General features: G+C 52.1%; 1 long non-coding RNA gene across 1 annotated transcript in view; it reads left to right on the top strand.

Annotated features, from left to right (window-relative positions):
• LOC145416904 (uncharacterized) overlaps positions 1-9,185 on the top strand; it is a 155,868-nt gene extending 146,683 nt beyond the window's left edge. Inside the window, exon 2 of the long non-coding RNA XR_013900369.1 lies at positions 9,174-9,185. This is a non-coding gene — a long non-coding RNA (uncharacterized LOC145416904). The remainder of the gene's footprint in view (positions 1-9,173) is intronic.
• Positions 9,186-19,035: the final 9,850 nt, after the last annotated feature.

Here is a 19,035-nt window from a genome sequence, read left to right as displayed (position 1 = left end):
CCCTGACCTGCCCAGCCCAGCCCAGCAGCCCTGACCCTGCCCTATCCAGCCCAGCCCAGCAGCCCTGACCCTGCCCTATCCAGCCCAGCCCCGCCCAGCCCAGCCCACCAGCCCTCGCCCTACCCAGTCCAGCCCAGCCCAGCCTAGCAGCCCTGGCCCTGCCCTGTCCAACCCAGCTCAGCCCAGCAGCCCTGTCCAACCCAGCTCAGCCCAGCAGCCCTGTCCAACCCAGCTCAGCCCAGCAGCCCTGTCCAGCCCAGCCCAACCCAGCAGCCCTGGCCCTGCCCTGTCCAGCCCAGCCCAGCCCAGCCCAGCCCAGCAGCCCTGGACCTGCCCTGTCCAATCCAGCTCAGCCCAGCAGCCCTGTCCAGCCCTGCCCTGTCCAGCCCAGCAGCCCTGTCCAGCCCTGCCCTGTCCAGCCCAGGCCCTGCCCTGTCCAGCCCAGGCCCTGCCCTGTCCAGCCCAGGCCCAGCCCAGCAGTCCTGGCCCTGAGTTGCCCAGCCCAGCCCAGCAGCCCTGGCCCTGAGTTGCCCAGCCCAGCCCAGCAGCCCTGGCCCTGAGTTGCCCAGCCCAGCCCAGCAGCCCTGGCCCTGACCTGCCCAGCCCAGCCCAGCAGCCCTGGTCCTGACCTGCCCTTGACCTGCCCAGCCCAGCCCAGCCCAGCCCAGCAGCCCTGGTCCTGACCTGCCCTGCCCAGCCCAGCCCAGCCCAGCAGCCCTGGTCCTGACCTGCCCAGCCCAGCCCAGCCCAGCAGCCCTGGTCCTGACCTGCCCAGCCCAGCCCAGCCCAGCCCAGCAGCCCTGGCCCTGACCTGCCCAGCCCAGCAGCCCTGGCCCTGACCTGCCCAGCAGCCCTGGCCCTGACCTGCCCAGCAGCCCTGGCCCTGACCTGCCCAGCAGCCCTGGCCCTGACCTGCCCAGCCCTGGCCCTGACCTGCCCAGCCCTGGCCCTGACCTGCCCAGCCCTGGCCCTGACCTGCCCAGCCCAGCCCGCACCAGCAGCCCTGGCCCTGACCCTAACCTGCCCAGCCCCTGACCTGCCCAGCCCAGCCCGCACCAGCAGCCCTGGCCCTGCCCCAGCAGCCCTGCCCCAGCCCGCACCAGCAGCCCTGGCCCTGCCCCAGCAGCCCTGCCCCAGCCCGCACCAGCAGCCCTGGCCCTGCCCCAGCAGCCCTGCCCCAGCCCGCACCAGCAGCCCTGGCCCTGCCCCAGCCCCAGCCCCAGCCCGCACCAGCAGCCCTGGCCCTGCCCAGCCCAGCCCCAGCCCCAGCCCCAGCCCAGCCCTGCCCCCAGCCCAGCCCTACCCCCAGCCGCCGCCCAGCAGCCCAGCCCGCCCCAGCAGCCCTGGCCCTGCCCCAGCAGCCCTGGCCCTGCCCCAGCAGCCCTGGCCCTGCCCCAGCCCGCCCCAGCAGCCCTGGCCCTGCCCCAGCCCGCCCCAGCAGCCCTGGCCCTGCCCCAGCCCGCCCCAGCAGCCCTGGCCCTGCCCCAGCCCGCCCCAGCAGCCCTGGCCCTGCCCTGTCCAGCCCAGCCCCAGCAGCCCTGGCCCTGCCCTGCCCAGCCCCAGCCCTGGCCCTGCAGCCCGCAGCCCTGCCCCAGCCCGCCCCAGCAGCCCTGGCCCTGCCCCAGCCCGCCCCAGCAGCCCTGGCCCTGCCCCAGCCCGCCCCAGCAGCCCTGGCCCTGCCCCAGCCCGCCCCAGCAGCCCTGGCCCTGCCCCGGCCCGCACCAGCAGCCCTGGCCCTGCCCCGGCCCGCACCAGCAGCCCTGGCCCTGCCCCAGCAGCCCTGGCCCAGCCACCAGCAGGTCTGATTAGCCCTGGCCCTGCCCCAGCCCGCACCAGCAGCCCTGTGCCCAGCTGTCACCAGCAGCCCTGGCCCCAGCTGCCCGACCAGCCCTGGCCCCGCCCAGCCCGCACCAGCAGCCCTGGCCCCGGCCCAGCCCGCACCAGCAGCCCTGTGCCCCTGCCCGACCCTCACCAAGCAGCCCTACCAGCAGCCCTGGCTATGTGACAGCCCGCACCAGCAGCCCTGGCCCCGGCCCAGCAGCCCTGGCCCCGGCCCAGCAGCCCTGGCCCCGGCCCAGCAGCCCTGGCCCCGGCCCAGCGGCCCTGGCCCCGGCCCAGCGGCCCTGGCCCCGGCCCAGCGGCCCTGGCCCCGGCCCAGCGGCCCTGGCCCTGGCCCAGCGGCCCTGGCCTAGCCCGCACCAGCAGCCCTGGCCCTGGCCCAGCAGCCCTGGCTCAGCAGCCCTGGCCCTGGCCCAGCAGCCCTGGCCCAGCAGCCCTGGCCCTGGCCCAGCAGCCCTGGCCCTGGCCCAGCAGCCCTGGCCCTGGCCCAGCCCGCACCAGCAGCCCTGGCCCTGGCCCAGCCCGCACCAGCAGCCCTGGCCCAGCCCGCACCAGCAGCCCTGGCCCTGGCCCAGCCCGCACCAGCAGCCCTGGCCCTGGCCCAGCCCGCACCAGCAGCCCTGGCCCTGGCCCAGCATCCCTGGCCCTGGCCCAGCCTGCACCAGCATCCCTGGCCCTGGCCCAGCAGCCCTGGCCCTGGCCCAGCAGCCCTGGCCCAGCAGCCCTGGCCCAGCAGCCCTGGCCCAGCAGCCCTGGCCCTGGCCCAGCCTGCACCAGCAGCCCTGGCCCTGGCCCAGCAGCCCTGCCCCTGGCCCAGCAGCCCTGCCCCAGCCCGCACCAGCAGCCCTGGCCCTGCCCCAGCAGCCCTGCCCCAGCCCTGGCCCGCACCAGCAGCCCTGGCCCGCACCAGCAGCCCTGGCCCTGGCCCGGCCCGCACCAGCAGCCCTGGCCCTGGCCCGGCCCGCACCAGCAGCCCTGGCCCCGGCCCAGCCCGCACCAGCAGCCCTGGCCCCGGCCCAGCCCGCACCAGCAGCCCTGGCCCCGGCCCAGCCCGCACCAGCAGCCCTGGCCCCGGCCCGGCCCGCACCAGCAGCCCTGGCCCTGGCCCGGCCCGGCCCGGCCCGCACCAGCAGCCCTGGCCCTGGCCCGGCCCGCACCAGCAGCCCTGGCCCTGGCCCGGCCCGCACCAGCAGCCCTGGCCCTGGCCCGGCCCGCACCAGCAGCCCTGGCCCTGGCCCGGCCCGCACCAGCAGCCCTGGCCATGGCCCGCACCAGCAGCCCTGGCCCTGGCCCAGCAGCCCGCACCAGCAGCCCTGGCCCTGGCCCAGCAGCCCTGGCCCTGGCCCAGCAGCCCTGGCCCTGGCCCAGCAGCCCTGGCCCTGGCCCAGCAGCCCTGGCCCTGGCCCAGCAGCCCTGGCCCTGGCCCAGCAGCCCTGGCCCTGGCCCAGCCCGCACCAGCAGCCCTGGCCCTGGCCCCAGCAGCCCTGTTCCTGTTGCCCATGCCCTGACCCTGGCACCAGCAGCCCTGCTGACAGCCCTGGCCCAGCAGCCTAATGGCAGCCTGGCCTACAATGGCCTTATTAGCAGCCCTGGCCCAATGCAGCCCCTATTGGCCCAACAGCCCTGTTATGATTCCTGTAATTTCTGACCCTGACCCTGTTTAGCAATCCCTGCTTGTCAGCACCAACTGACTCTCTTGTCAGCATAATGACCTGATACAATTTAATGACGCCAATGATCTGTTCCTGTTGACAATCCCTGTAACCGTATAACCATTACTTTCCAATTTGATAGCGCCATTTTTTGTTGACGATCCTGTTATATGTTGTGACCCTGACCTGTTATTATATTGTCTGTTGGTATTGCGCCAATGACCTGACAATCCTGTTGATTCAAATGACCCTGGTACTAATCCTGTTGATAGTGCGCCTAATGACCCTGTTCCCTGTTCTGTTATTACCTCAATAGTATTACAATTGTGCCTGTTGACCCTGTTACATTGACCCTGTTGTGACATGATAAACCTGTTGTATTTGCCCTGTTGTATTTCTTTCCAGCGGCCCTGTTCCAATGATACAATTTTCTTGTGATTCCTGTTATTAAGCACCTGTTGATGACCCTGTTGTATTGATAACCCTGTTGTGACCCTGCTTATCCTACGCCAATGACTGACCTGCTTTCTTATTACCAACTGACCTATGCTTTCTTATTGACCTGCTTGTCCATAACCCCTGTTACTCTTGTCACAATGCCTCAACCATTGTCTAATTATTCAATGCACCAATACAGCGACCTGAGCTTTCATTGTGACTGCCCTAACTGTGCTGATCATATAACCAACCCTATTTCTATTATATGGATATTGTCACCTATATTACAGTGACATTATTTATTAGCATAATGATATATACAATCCTGTTGACAGTTATTGTTATTGACCTGTGGCCTATTTTCTAATTATTAATAATGTTATTACATTTTCTTGTTATTTGTTATTTATTTGTTGCATTGTTGCACCATGAGCCTATTTTCTTATTATTATTATTTATTATTATAACGTACCAGTGACCTTTTCTTATTATTATTGTGCACCAGTATTCATTAATCTTCTTATTATTATTTATTATTATTGATACCAAATGTTACATTTTGTGGCAATTTATTATTGACCATTATTGTTATATATTATTGACCTGAATAATTCTCGTTTATTGTTAGCGCTTGATAGTGTTATTCAATAGTCTGCTTATTATTAGCACCAATGATATAGGCGTTACAATCTGTTATTATTATTGTTGATATAATTTTCTTAGATTATTGATCATAAATGATATAATTTTCTTATTGATTGTTAAGCATAATGATATAAATTTATCTTGTTATTATTGTTGCATTTCTGTGAGTATATAATTATTATTATTCTTGTTATTATTATTCGCATAATGATATAATTTTCTTATTATTATTATAATGATATAATTACTCTTATGTTATTGTTATTCATTGTAATGATACAATGACTTTTCTTTATTGATGATGCACCAATGACCTGTTTTGGTATAGCCCCAATTATTTGTTATGACGATATGACGATTATAACAATTAGCCTTCTTGTTATTGTTATTGTTAGCATAATGACCTATTTATCTTATACTTGTTATTGTCAGCACAATGATATAATGTTATGTTATTATTATTTCGGCATGACCTGGTATATTATAATTATTATTGATAACCAGTATTTGTTTTTGTTATTATTATTAACAATATATACAATTATATTGATATTATGATACCATAATGACCTGATTTCATTCTTGTTATTGTTATTGTTATTCCCCACAGCCCCAGCCCGCCCCAGCCCCTAGCCCCAGCCCGCTTGACCAAGCATGATGAGCTATGATTTTCTTGTTATTGACCATTATTTATTGCGCAGCTTATAGCCCTGTCATACCTTATTACTTATTGTTAGCACCAGCCCCAGCCTGGCCTGCCCCCATTTACTTATGTATTATATTTTCTTATTTATTGATTATACGGACGATAATACATTTGGCATGACTCTTAATAGCAGACATTATATTGGCCCCAGCCCCAGCCGCTCCAGCCCCAGCCCGCACGAGCAGCCCTGGCCCTGCCCCAGCCCGCACCAGCAGCCCGCACCAGCAGCCCTGGCCCTGCCCCAGCCCGCACCAGCAGCCCTGCCCCAGCCCTGGCCCTGGCCCAGCAGCCCTGGCCCTGCCCCTGCCCCTGCCCCTGCCTCTGCCCTGGCCCTGCCTCTGCCCTGGCCCTGCCTCTGCCCTGGCCCTGCCTCTGCCCTGGCCCTGCCTCTGCCCTGGCCCTGCCCCTGCCCTGCCCCTGCCCTGCCCCTGCCCGGCCCTGCCCTGCCCCTGCCCGGCCCTGCCCTGCCCCTGGCCCTGCCCTGCCCCTGGCCCTGCCCGGCCCTGCCCTGCCCCTGCCCAGCCCTGCCCTGCCCGGCCCTGCCCTGCCCCTGGCCCTGCCCTGCCCCTGGCCCTGCCCTGCCCCTGGCCCTGCCCTGCCCCTGGCCCTGCCCTGCCCCTGGCCCTGCCCTGCCCTGCCCTGCCCTGCCCTGCCCTGGCCCTGGCCCTGCCCTGCCCCGGCCCAGCAACCCCGGCCCTGCCCCAGCAGCCCTGCCCCAGCAGCCCTGCCCCAGCCCGCACCACCAGGGCTGGGCAGGGCTGGGCAGGGCTGGGCAGGGCTGGGCAGGGCTGGGCAGGGCAGGGCTGGGCAGGGCTGGGCTGGGCTGGGCAGGGCTGGGCAGGGCTGGGCTGGGCTGGGCTGGGCAGGGCTGGGCTGGGCTGGGCTGGGCGAGCTGTAGGGTTGAGCAGGCTGGGCTGGGCTGGGCTGGGCTGTGCTGGGCAGGGGCAGGGCTGAGCTGGGCAGGGCAGAGGCAGGGCAGGCTGGGCTGGGAGGCGGAGCAGGGCAGTGACTGGGCTGGGCTGGGCTGGGCAGGGCAGGGCTGGGCAGGGCTGGAGCTGGAGCTGGGCTGGGCTGGGCAGGGCAGGGAACAGGGCTGGGGCGGGGCAGGGCAGGGCAGGGCTGGAGCTGGGCTGGGCTGGGCTGCTGGGGCTGGGCAGGGCTGGGCTGGGCTGGGCTGGGGCAGGCAGGGCAGGGAGCTGGGCTGGGCTGGGGCCCTGGGGCAGGGCAGGACTGGGCTGGGCTGGGGCTGGGCTGGGCTGGGCTGGGCTGGGCAAGCAGGGCTGGGCTGGGGCGGGCAGGGCTGGGCTGGGGCGGGCAGGGCTGGGCTGGGGCGGGCAGGGCTGGGCTGGGCTGGGCTGGGCTGAGGCAGGGCTGGGCTGGGGCGGGCAGGGCTGGGCTGGGCTGGGGCGGGCAGGGCAGGGCTGGGGCGGGCAGGGCTGGGGGGGGCAGAGGCAGAGGGCAGGGCAGGGCTGGGGCGGGCAGGGCAGGGCAGGGCAGGGCAGGGGCGGGCAGGGCAGGGCAGGGCTGGGGCGGGCAGGGCAGGGCTGGGGCGGGCAGGGCAGGGCAGGGCTGGGCTGGGGCGGGCAGGGCTGGGGCGGGCAGGGCTGGGGCGGGCAGGGCTGGGCTGGGGCAGGGCTGGGCTGGGCTGGGGCTGGGCTGGGGCAGGGCTGGGCTGGGCTGGGGCTGGGCTGGGGCAGGGCTGGGCTGGGCTGGGGCAGGGCTGGGCTGGGCTGGGGCAGGGCTGGGGCTGGGCTGGGGCAGGGCTGGGGCTGGGCTGGGGCAGGGCTGGGGCAGGGCTGGGCTGGGCTGGGGTGCACTGGGCTGGGGCTGGGGCTGGGCTGGGCTGGGGCAGGCAGGGCAGGGCTGAGCTCGGCTGGGCTACGGCAGGCAGGGCAGGGCTCGGCTGGGCTACGGCAGGCAGGGCAGGGCTCGGCTGGGCTACGGCAGGCAGGGCAGGGCTCGGCTGGGCTACGGCAGGCAGGGCAGGGCTCGGCTGGGCTACGGCAGGCAGGGCAGGGCTCGGCTGGGCTACGGCAGGCAGGGCAGGGCTCGGCTGGGCTACGGCAGGCAGGGCAGGGCTCGGCTGGGCTACGGCAGGCAGGGCAGGGCTCGGCTGGGCTACGGCAGGGCAGGGCAGGGCAGGGCAGGGCAGGGCTCGGCTGGGCTACGGCAGGCAGGGCAGGGCAGGGCTCAGCTGGGCTAGGGCAGGGCAGGGCTGGGCAGGGCTGGGCTGGGCTGGGCTGGGCTTGGCAGGGCTGGGCTGGGGCAGGCAAGGCAGGGCTGGGCTGGGGCAGGCAGGGAAGGCTGGGCTGGGGCAGGCAAGGCAGGGCTGGGCTGGGGCAGGCAGGGAAGGCTGGGCTGGGGCAGGCAAGGCAGGGCTGGGCTGGGGCAGGCAGGGAAGGCTGGGCTGGGGCAGGCAAGGCAGGGCTGAGCTGGGCAGGGGCAGGCAGGGCTGGGCTGGGCTGGGCTCGGCTCTGTTGGGCTCGGCTCGGCTGGATTGGAGCAGGCTGGGCTGAGCTGGGCCGGGTTGGGAAGAGCAGGATGGGGCCGGTCAGGCCAGACCAGGCAAGGCAGGACTTGGCCTGTCCGGGCGGGGCTTGGTGAGGCATGGCAGGGCAGGGCTGGGCTGGGCTGCACAGGGCAGGGTAGGGTAGGGACATGCAGGATAGGGAGGTATGCATTGGTTGGGTAGGGAAAGGCAGGGTAGGATTAGTTTGGAAGAGGTAGGATATGGCAAAGGGAGATTGGGAGTTAAAGCTATGTACGAGTATAGGCAGAGGCAGGGTAGGAGGGAGAGGCAGGGTAGGAGAGAGCAGGAAGAAGAAAGGCAGGAGAGAGTATGGAGAGCAGTGTAGGGCAGAGCTGGGTACAAGGCAGGATAGGATAGAGTAGGGTAGAGTAAGGTAGGGTAGGGTAGTGGAGGGGAGGGAAAGATTGGTATAGTTGGGTGGAGATGCTGGATAGGGTAGAGAAAGGAAGGACAGAGTAGGGTAGGGAGAAGCAGGGTAAGATAAAGATAGGCTAGGTAAGGGAGGGTAGGGTAGACAGGGTGTAGCTGTGAAGGTCAGGGTATGGGAATGGAAGGGAGAGTATGGGAGTGGAAGGTAGGGTGTGGGAGTGGGGGACAGGGTGTGGGTGTGAAGGGCTTGATGTGGGAGTGGAAGGCAGGGTGTGGAAGTGGAGGGTGGAGGGCAGTGTGTGGGAGTGGAGGGTAGGGTAGGAGGAGAGGGTCATAACAATCACAAGTACAGTACACAATAAAATACACTACAGTACAATACACTGCACTACAGCAAAATCCAGAGCCAGGATTTGCAACTACTTCTGCTGCTATGTAAGTAATTACTATATATAAAAGTGTAGATTAAAAAATAAAAAATAAAGTGAAAATTCAGTTTGTATTACGTGAGCAAAAAATGTGCCTTAATAATAGAGTACATGTGGTCCAATTCATACTAAAGGCTGCAAATTATCCATGCTTTATTGTGTTACAGCTACAAAAGTGTACTGCCATGGTTTCCATGGACAATACTAATGTGATTTTCCAAAAAATAAAATGATGACTTCCCGGCAAATCAAAATAAAAAATATAATTGTAATGAGATCCCATTTTATCATGTTCCCTGAAAAACAGAAATTATCAATGCTTTATTGTGTTACTACAAAAGTATACTGCCAAAGTTTCCGTGGAAAATAATTACCTGATTTTCTAAAAGATAAAAATAATGACTTCCTGGCAAATCTAAACAGTCAAAAATATAATTGTAATGGGATCACATTCTATCATGTTCCTTGAAAAATAGAAATAATGTAATCACAGTTTATCTACCTTATCTAACAGATTCCCTTTTGTTCACCTTCTGAGAGTGATATATCTTGATGCAGCGGATGAGGCACAATGCAGGTTTTTGGTATGTTCTTTGCAAAAGTATGAAGTTTGCTTTCTTTTACATTGTCCCTTACCCTTCAGCTTACATTTTGAGGGCTCATTACTGCACACACAGCAGTTTGGCTTATGTTTTTTGTTTTCAAATTTGGATACAAATTGCTTAGCTAATTTATCCAGTCATCCGATTTCTGGGGCATCTGACTTATACATTGACGTCTGGCAGTCCTATCTTAACCTTCCAGCAAACCATCAATAACACTGTCTGAATTTGCCTTGTGTTAGTTTCTTTGTTGGATTCTCAATGTTATAGCATATGTGGCTGTTTACCTGAGCAACAAGTGCCATAACACATGATACCACTTCCTAGATCTCCAATCAAATGGGTAAGTAGAGCATAGCTGGTTGAACCTATCTACCTTTCCCATATGTCTGTTGTACAGTACCTGGATGTTTGGTTTCTTAACACACACACACAAGAATGAACAAAAGAATGAGCAAAAAAAAAAAAATATTTCTTCACTTGGAATCCGGGTCATCCACCTCGGGTGAACACGAGCAGAGCAATGCCTCATCAAAGGGGAACACGTTGGTGGTGAATCGGCAGCTGTGGACTGGTGTGTATTTGAGACACCTGAAGGTCCAGGTTCAGGAGAAGCTGCTACAGAAGGAGAACCAGGGGAAGCAGCAGTACGTGGATGGAAGAACTGCGAAATCTTAAAAAAAAGAAAAAGAAAAAACTCACTATAGTAGCAGCCTTTGGTGTGTGCATTCCTGAAATTAATGAATGCTGAAACAATTAAGAAAACCGTGAAACTTCGTGATGTAATAAAAAAAATAAATATGCATCATTGTTATGTAACTGAATAAGTCTGACGAAATCCTGTTCCCCTGTGCTGCCATTGTATGATTCTATCTCTCAGCTCCCAAATGGTGTTGTAGCACCGAGAAAACTCTGCATCGTCTTCTATCCCATCCAGGAAACTGAGGAGGACATCAGCAACTTCATGTGCCTACAAGAGACGAGGCCTAGGGAAGTTGGCTGCATCGTCATTATTGCCATCGTAATCGTCATTGTCATCATCCTCTCTCCGCTGCGCAGACTCAGCAATCTCTTTATCTGTCATAATTTCAAACCCAGGATCTTCGTCAGCTTCCAACCATTCCATAATGTCATCAGCTGTTGCCTCTTCTCCCCCACGTTTTAGAGTTGCCTGGTATGGCTCAAACCCGTCAAAATCTTGGATGGCTTCCTCGTTTTGCGACAGCTTGGACCAGGCATTGGCAAGTGTCATCTGTTTCACATCATCCCAAGCCTTGGCCCAGTGAAATGTGGCAGACTTCAGTGAATAATTTTTACTTTGCCCTCTGGTATCCTCATCCTCGTCATCAACAATAACCATGACCTAAGAAAATACATGCAGATGAAAATGAAAGAAAAATAAAGACATTGCCAGATCTCCACAAGAGTGTCGTACCTATAGGTTAGGTTGCGAGATTTCACTTTCATTTTTTTTTTTTCACAATTAAATATTACTTCGTAAACCTCTTGCATAAATTTTATTTCATTAACCTCTTCAATAAATTTTACTTCTCTGGGGTATTCAGCCTAAGTTGCTTAAGTCAATTGGACACAAAACAACCCTGCCTGATTGTAACAATTTCATCACAAGTATGCCAGCATAAAAAAAAAAAAAAAAAGTAAATGTATGCTTTATTTGATGCAGTAGAAGGACCCTGCCAATTTAATTCATATTCCTCCAGTTCGTTTTCTGTATTATTCCGACTTTTCAGGTGGGTAAGTTACTTTCCTGCAGAAAAAGTTCCCTGTTTTTGGTATTTATTGCCGTTTCTTTAGTGGGCAATCTTACCATACCCAGTGGATATGTGCTATCACATAGTGTATGCCTCTATGCGTTTTTTTGTGTGCAAATGAATACTACCTAATCTTGCTTAACATACTGAAAGGTGGATTTCATTTCCCAACTTCATGCTGGGTTAGGTTAGGTAAGGTTAGGCTGGGTTGGATTAGCTTAGGTTAGGGTAGATTAAATTATTAGATACAGTTAAGCTAGGTTAGGTTAGGTTTTGTTAAACACTTAGATTTGGGCAGTCCCTTCCACCATCTAATATTTCCAATCAGATTGTCATAGTCATATTATGGTTATTATTCATTTGCACAACAAATGAGGCCTCAAAACACTCAAATGAACTAAAAAACTATCAAATGGTAGAAAAAAATCACATCAAAAATAGGAAACAGCAATAAGGGAAATATTTACCCTGTTTTATCATCAAATGCCCATATCTACGATTCTTGGTCTTACTCAATGTACTCAAAGGTGGTTTTCATTTCCCAACTTCCCAACTGGATGCCAGGTTAGGTTTGGTTAGATTATTAGGTACAGTTTAAGCTAGGTTAGGTTAGGTTTAATTAAACACTTAGGTTAGGAGTCACTTCCACCATTATGCTGACGTGTCAAATGAGTCGACAGGGATCAGAAAAATATAAGACTGTCAGGAAGAACTGATTTGGTAAGGTGCTTTTACTGCCTCTGATAAAGTATATGTTTACCAAAAGAAAAGCTTTTCTTGCACTGAAGTGTTAATGACATATGATAAATTAAAACTTACCTCCTCAAGGAATCGTCGTCAGTAGAGTCACTTGGCTGCACATATGATACCTTGATCCATAGGCTGGATAGCTGATGATGTGTTGGGAGGCAGCATGATGCACCTAATTTATCCCTCATCGCTCACGAGTTCAGAAACGCAAGGATAAGCAGGGGTGTCATCAAGCAGGAGAATTGCACGTACACGAGCTGGTTCAATATTCAGGACTTTCTGCTGAAACCTTTGCACCTCAGGGAAGAAATGATTAAAGAACCAATTCTTAAAAATCGCTGAGTTGAACCTGGCTTTCTTGGAGAAGTCGTACAGACGGGGTAATTTATCCACGTAGGCGCAGAGACAGCATAGACGACAAGCTTTGCCAACCACATGCAACTTCAACCGGTGGAGACCATCGGCACTTGCACAACACAACAGACACACGATCTTTGGAGATTCTGAGTCCAGGAACAGGCTCTACATGGCACTGTGCAAGTGTGTTCTGGGGCAATGACTGGTAGAATAAACCAGTCTCATCAGCGTTATGTACCTGGGAGAGGAGAAGACCCTCGTCTTGTATAAGCTTCAGCAATTTCTACCGAAACGGCTGAATCTGTGATGTATCTGCATCCTGAGACTTGCCATACACACGTCGGTTTACCATTGCATGCCTTGCCTTGAAACAAGAAAGCCAACCATCAGATGCCTTGAAACTCTGAATGTCGATATGGTTGGCTAGCTTCTCTGCAGCAGACTTAACCTCAGCACCCCGTACCATAACGCTAACACTCCATTGCTGAACGAACCATTTATACACTGCTGCTTCCAGATGATCATCCACTGTAATTTTCATGTTTTTTCTGGCAGCCGAAGACCCACTACCTTTACAGTCAATGGCTATCTTACCAGAGAATTCCATGAGTTAAGCCTTAGACTTTCGAATGTCATACAGTTTGCTCAGCCTATTCTGTAAAACTCTGAGCAGCGCTTGATACTCCAACCTGATTCAATTTTTTAATCATTTTCAGCTTCTGTTGCAGCATCAGGACAGTTTTTTCCCTCTTTGTTGGTGGTGGAGCCATGGATATAATGATGAAGAGCATCACCAACATCACAAATATAAAAATAAACCACGGCAGGGGTAACAGGTGAATTTACCAGGGTGAACGTCGCACACGTGATAGGCCGAGTCAGGCAAGGCAGGTCGTGAGAGGGAGGTGTAGGTGGGGGGTAGACTCACGCTCGTTTACTTGTAGCTCGCTCACTGTCAACCACAGTGCTTTCTGTTTAAACTGGAGCTATCGTACGGATATTTCATGAATTATTGTACCGCTGAATCATTCAGTCATGGCCCAAATATTCCAAAATCTGGATAATCTGAGCCTGGATAATCTGAGCCTGGATAATCGAGCTTTCACTGTACCTGCCATGTTCCTGCATTCCCAACTGTAGAAATCATGTTCACTTTTTCTGTATCCTGCCCAGTACAAGCAACCTTTGTTTTTTCTTAATTTCCCAGATCACTGACTTGTCTCCTTTCTTTAGTTGTCAAGTTTTCATCTCCTTTGGCAAAAAATTTTGATTTGCTCATACAGTACCGCATGACCCAGTTTCTCTCTCTCAAGCTGTAAAAGAGGTGTACACTACTATAAAATTTATCTACATACAGAATATGACCCTTATGTTTATCGTCTGAAATCAGTACAGTGACTGTTCTAGCACCCAATCCTCCACTGTCTGTATCCTTTCCCTCCTCTTTCCCAGTATATACCTGGAATTTCAGTAGATAACCTGTCTTGGAGTCACACAAAGACCACAACTTCACACCCCACTTAGCATAGGGCTTAAAGGCATATATTGTTTGAAATATATTCTGACTTTGAATTTTATCATGGATTCATCTATGAAGAGTTCTCTATTAGGGCAGTACCACTGACTATATGTAGGAATAACAGCATCTAAAACTGGCCTAATTTTGCAAAGCCTGTCATCTTTTTTTTTCATCATCCGATCCAGAAAAGTACAAAAATGATGTAATTAGTTGGTATCTGCACCTTGAAATGACAGTTTTGAAACCTGGGGAATCTATTAACCAGTATGTATTGTTGAAATGATTCCATGGATGGCTTATGGTGTAGATCCATACTAATTTCTACTCTGATAAATGCTTATGGCTACAACTGTCACATCTTTCCAATAATAGTACATTGCCTTCTTAGAGATGGGTCCATTATCTATCTATCTATCTATTACCAGACGCCATAATCCCATAAGGGGTGGCCATTTGACCGAGTTATTGGTTTTACAGGGAGGGACACTAACCCTCCACCAACCCACTTGTTGACACGTAGGGAGCAGTATGTGTTGGTTATATGGTTACCATCCAGCATTGTAAATGGTTTCTTAGCTTACAGGAAACCATTTGGCTTGACACTCAATGTAAAGCCACCTGTAAAGGAAAGAAGAGCAATAAGAAGTGACAGGAAAGATGGGAGATACAGGAAGAGAGGAGGGCAGGCACAGAAAAAGAATGATAAAGGCTAAGGAAGAAGTAGGCAGCACTACATCAAGTGAGTGGATGATGGTCGCCACCACCTACCACCAATGGGTCCATTAGCAGACAAAAATTTATTTGCATATCAGTCTCATTAGCAACAAAATTAAAGACATTCTGGGAAAAACTTTATAAAACATTCATATGGTGTTTCTGGAAATTACTTCATACGTTCCTTTGAACTCTATATTATTATTCAATGCTGGAGGGCATACATCAGAGTTTGTACTTATCTTGGTCCATGTGAAGTAGTCATTTCTGCATCACCTGATGGCCCTGGCTGGGGAGCACCTGTGGTCCCTACAGCACCTGAGCATCTTGTGTCACCTGCATCACTTCCAACTCCTGTAGTGGTTGAGTCCCCACATCCCCTGTGACTTGTGCATGACTGGAGGTCCCTGCATCACCAGAGATCCTTGGATGTACGACAGGCTGATGGTCATCTAAATCAGATGCGTCAGAATCAGAATTGGGATGTTCTTGTCAGGTCGTTTGTTTCTTCACAACTTTTTTTTTAGTTGCAGGTGGCTGTTTTCTTTGTGCCATTATACCTGAGGCACAAAAAAAAAAATAGATATCAGTGGTTTACCTCTAATCAGACTTGAGAGATGTGTATGACAAAAGGGAAAAAACACCACTCACCCCAAGCTAGGCCTATGCCTAAAAATGATCTTTTCACAATAACTATCGCCCACGTTTATCACCCGTGTACATTTTTTTCCAGTATAAACTCAAACAGAATGAGCTACAATTACTTAGATTATGTGAAAAACAGTGAGCCAACGAAAATGGATAGAAATACCTGATCAGCTCCCAGCAGAACACACTCGTGTTTTGTATACTGGTGCTTTGCATGTATATTGACAGCTATATGCATTGATCATGATGATTTTTAGATACCTAGTGTAAATCTTACCTGAAAGATGTTAAAAAAAAAAAAAAAAGCTCCAAGGCAGAAGAACTCAAGTGTGTGGCTGGTCAGCCGTGAGTCGAGGCAGGTTGGGCGTTTACATGATAAAGTGCTGCCACCCGACGCCAGTGGCAGCTAGAGCAACTGACGTCACGGCCACAGTCACACAAGAGTAGGAGATTAGAGTCCTGTAGGATAAAAGAAGAAAATCCTTGAAAGTGGACTATAGTCAAGTCATATGGGCTTTTTTTAATTCTTGACCATAAACATGCAGTGTAGCCCAAGGGTTAAGAAGGTCTCAAATGAACGGGTATTACCTATATTTCCCTGTGTGTGTGTGTGTGTGTGTGTGTGTGTGTGTGTGTGTGTGTGTTCCAGTAAGCTTGAAATTCAGAGTAGGTGAAGGGTCTGCACAGGGTGGATTGGTTTAAACCTTACTTATTTTTTATTTATTTATTTTTTTCCCCTGACGCCTTTCCAAACTTCCCACTTTTACCCCTTCATACCAGCCAAACCCACACAAGTTACCCCCTACTTATACCCACCATCAGGTAAAACAGTGAAACGGATTAACTGTTGTAATTAAGAACATGATTCCCAATTAAGAACGTGCGTAGTATTAAAACAGCATTCACAAAAACAAAGGTTAGGCTGGGTACCTGTGTGTTGTTGATGCGTAGCTCCATGGCGCTCTCCACCCCCACCCCCAAATATGTTATTGTTGAGATGTTGCCACTCCTGCACTTGTTGTTGTTATGTTGCTGCTCCTGCACTTGTTATTGTTGAGATGTTGCCACTCCTGCACTTGTTATGGTTGAGATGGTGCCACTCCTGCACTTGTTATGGTTGAGATGGTGCCACTCTTGCACTTGTTGTTGTTATGTTGCCGCTTCTCCATTTCCTTCATCAACATCCAAGTTAAATCATCATCATGTGTAGCAGCAGCATCAGGGTGAGAGTCATCAGAGATGGAGGTATTTAAGTAACCTCTCCATGGATTTCTTCCCTCCTTTTGTTTCCGTCAGAGTTCATGTTACATTTCCTCATTTTGCCTCATGTATTCTTTTTTAAATTTATCAGATTTATGACCTCTTTCTCCGATTGTTTACTGATGGATGGAAGAGTAAAACATGCAGTTTTAGGCCAAGTTAAATTGAAAGGAGTATATGACATTTTAACCCAGCCATTGAGTTGTGTTTGATCCAAGATAGGACTCCAGCTCAACTCAATGCCGGTCCCAAGCCCGGATAAATTGGGGAGGGTTGGTGTCAGGAGTGGGTATCCGGCCGTAAAAATTTGCCAAGCCCAGACACAATATGGTTCATTACCACATCGTTTATCTTACCAAATATCAGGTGGTTTCTTGGCTAAATTGAGTAAATACCCCCCCCCCCTCCCTGCTTGATCTCTCTGACTGTCTCTCTTCATGTGAAGTCTGGGTGGCTGGGTTGCTTAGAATAGTCCACACATACACACCCTGCCAGTTTGTGTCAATTTGATGTCGATCCACCATGTGTGTGGTGGTCGTGTGGGGATGGGCATCTGTCCAGGGGATCGCTAAGAAGGGGTCTTAAAAGCGATGCCCTGGCCCCAGGGTGTACGGTGCGAACCCACAACAGGTACGTAAGGTGAACGGAGAGATGTCACAAAGGTGGGACGTGCCGGCCATCACATGCACTCGGCCCTTGTGTGTGACAATCACGTGGTTGCTTTTTTACTATTTTTTTCTATTGAATAATGTCTTTGGAATTTAGGTTTTTATGATTTTTATTTAATATGTTTATTATATGCCGTGTGGGTGTTGGATGTACCCGAGAGGACGCTTTTGAGGCCATAACCCTCGGGCGCAACAAACAATCGAGCTATATTCCATTTCACCCCGTCTGGCACCATATCTGTTGAGGTCATAAACATATGTAGCACTGATGTCATCACTGGTGGTGTCAGACTTGTTGATCTGTGTATAGTCTGGGCCGATGTGTTGCTCGTTAATCAGGGCACCAATGCTTATCTGAATGTCATATGTGGGACGCTGATACATACTTCATATCCTTTCAGTTTTCACGTTCCCCTACATAGTTGGGCAAGAAACCCCAACCACCCATCATGATTTAGATCTTTTTCAGCCACATCCACATGCAGCACCTGAATATTCTACATTATATATTCCTAGGGTGCCTCCATTCTGTTAGGTTTCTAAATGAGTGAGAAATGGGTGAAATTTTTTTATATTTTAAGAGTATGACGTCACCAAGCAATTAGGTTTCCAAGTTAGACGAACTTTTATACATTATAAAAGTTCAGTGTCATCAAAATGTCACCAAGCTACACTTTACAAAAGTATCTGCGCAAAGCCTATGATATGGCTGGTTTGATTTGCTCAGTAAAACTCTTTTGATGTTGGGTGGAAGGTGCTACGTATGCGCAATCGGAAATTTGTTTGCGGCTGGCATTCGATCCTGTTCTCAGTGTGAGCTCACCATTGCACACAGACCACCTCCTGTTCTTGGTGTGTTTTTCTTTTCACACACACCAGTTCCTATCAGTGTGTTTTCTCCTCATGCACACCAGTTCCTGTTCTTGGTGAGTTTTCTTCGTCTCAGGCACACCATTCCCTGTTGGTGTGTTTTCTCCTTACATACACCAGTTCCTCGGTGTGTTTTTCCCTTCACACACACACACACACACCAGCTCTGTTGGAGTGTTTTCTTCTTCACAGACACACACGTTCCTGTTGGTGTGTTTTCTCCTCACACACACCAGTTCCTGTTCTTGGTGTGTTCTAACGAAGGCCAAGATCAAGACCAAGATCAAGAAGAAATTGAAGACCATATATAATGCCTCCAGTTTGAAACGTTTCTCCTAAAATCAAACGTTTACTGCCATCAGTCATCACATAGACAAACATGTAAAACTGCAAACACACTCCAGTTCCTGTTGGTGTGTTTTCTCCTTCACACACACACCAGTTCCTGTTCTTGGTGTGTTCTAAAAAGAACCAAGATCAAGACCATGAAGAAGATCAAGAAAATATTTAAGGCCATATTTAATGCCTCCAGTTTGAAACATTTCTCCTAAAATCAAATGTTTATTGCCGTTAATCAACACAGAGACAGACTAACATGTAAAACTGCAAGGCCTATGCAATGATGATGATGATGGCAGCATGTCCAATGGTAGGGTGGTTGGGACAGGCATGGTGTGGGTCCGAGCAGCTTACTTCCTCGTGCTGGACCTGGGTAGAGTGATCATCTATATATTGTTGATGAGGACCCAGGTTCATTTGAAATATGAACCCTGTGGAGTGCAGCCTGAAATTGTCCTCCTGTAGCCCATGACCCTTGTTTGGGAAATAAGAAGAGAGTCAAGGGATGTTTGTGTCACTGGGCAGTAGAAGTACCCATTTATATCAGTGCTGCCACATGAAGGCATCTCTTTCCAGGACCGCGTCTAAGGGCATAATGTAGGTATGATCACTCGAGCTACAAGCTGCAATTGGCATTAAAATATGGTTATGGGCATTAAAATGTATGCTTGGTGACAGAAATACAGGCTTGGTGACATAGTAATACATGCTTGGTGACATTTAATATATGCTTGGTGGCATTAAAATACATGCTTGGTGGCATTAAAATACATGCTTGGTGACATTTAATATATGCTTGGTGACAAACACATGCTTCGTGACATTGAATATATGTTTGGTGGCATTAAAATACATGCTTGGTGACATTTAATATATGCTTGGTGACATTTAATATATGCTTGGTGGCATTAATGCTTGGTGACAAACAT

This window comes from Coenobita brevimanus, chromosome 108, assembly GCF_032717465.1.
Source record: "Coenobita brevimanus isolate Jiangsu-jjx chromosome 108, ASM3271746v2, whole genome shotgun sequence".
Taxonomy (NCBI): Eukaryota; Metazoa; Arthropoda; class Malacostraca; order Decapoda; family Coenobitidae; genus Coenobita; species Coenobita brevimanus.
Note: the sequence above shows the minus strand (reverse complement) of the source record. Positions and strands in the feature narration are given on the sequence as shown.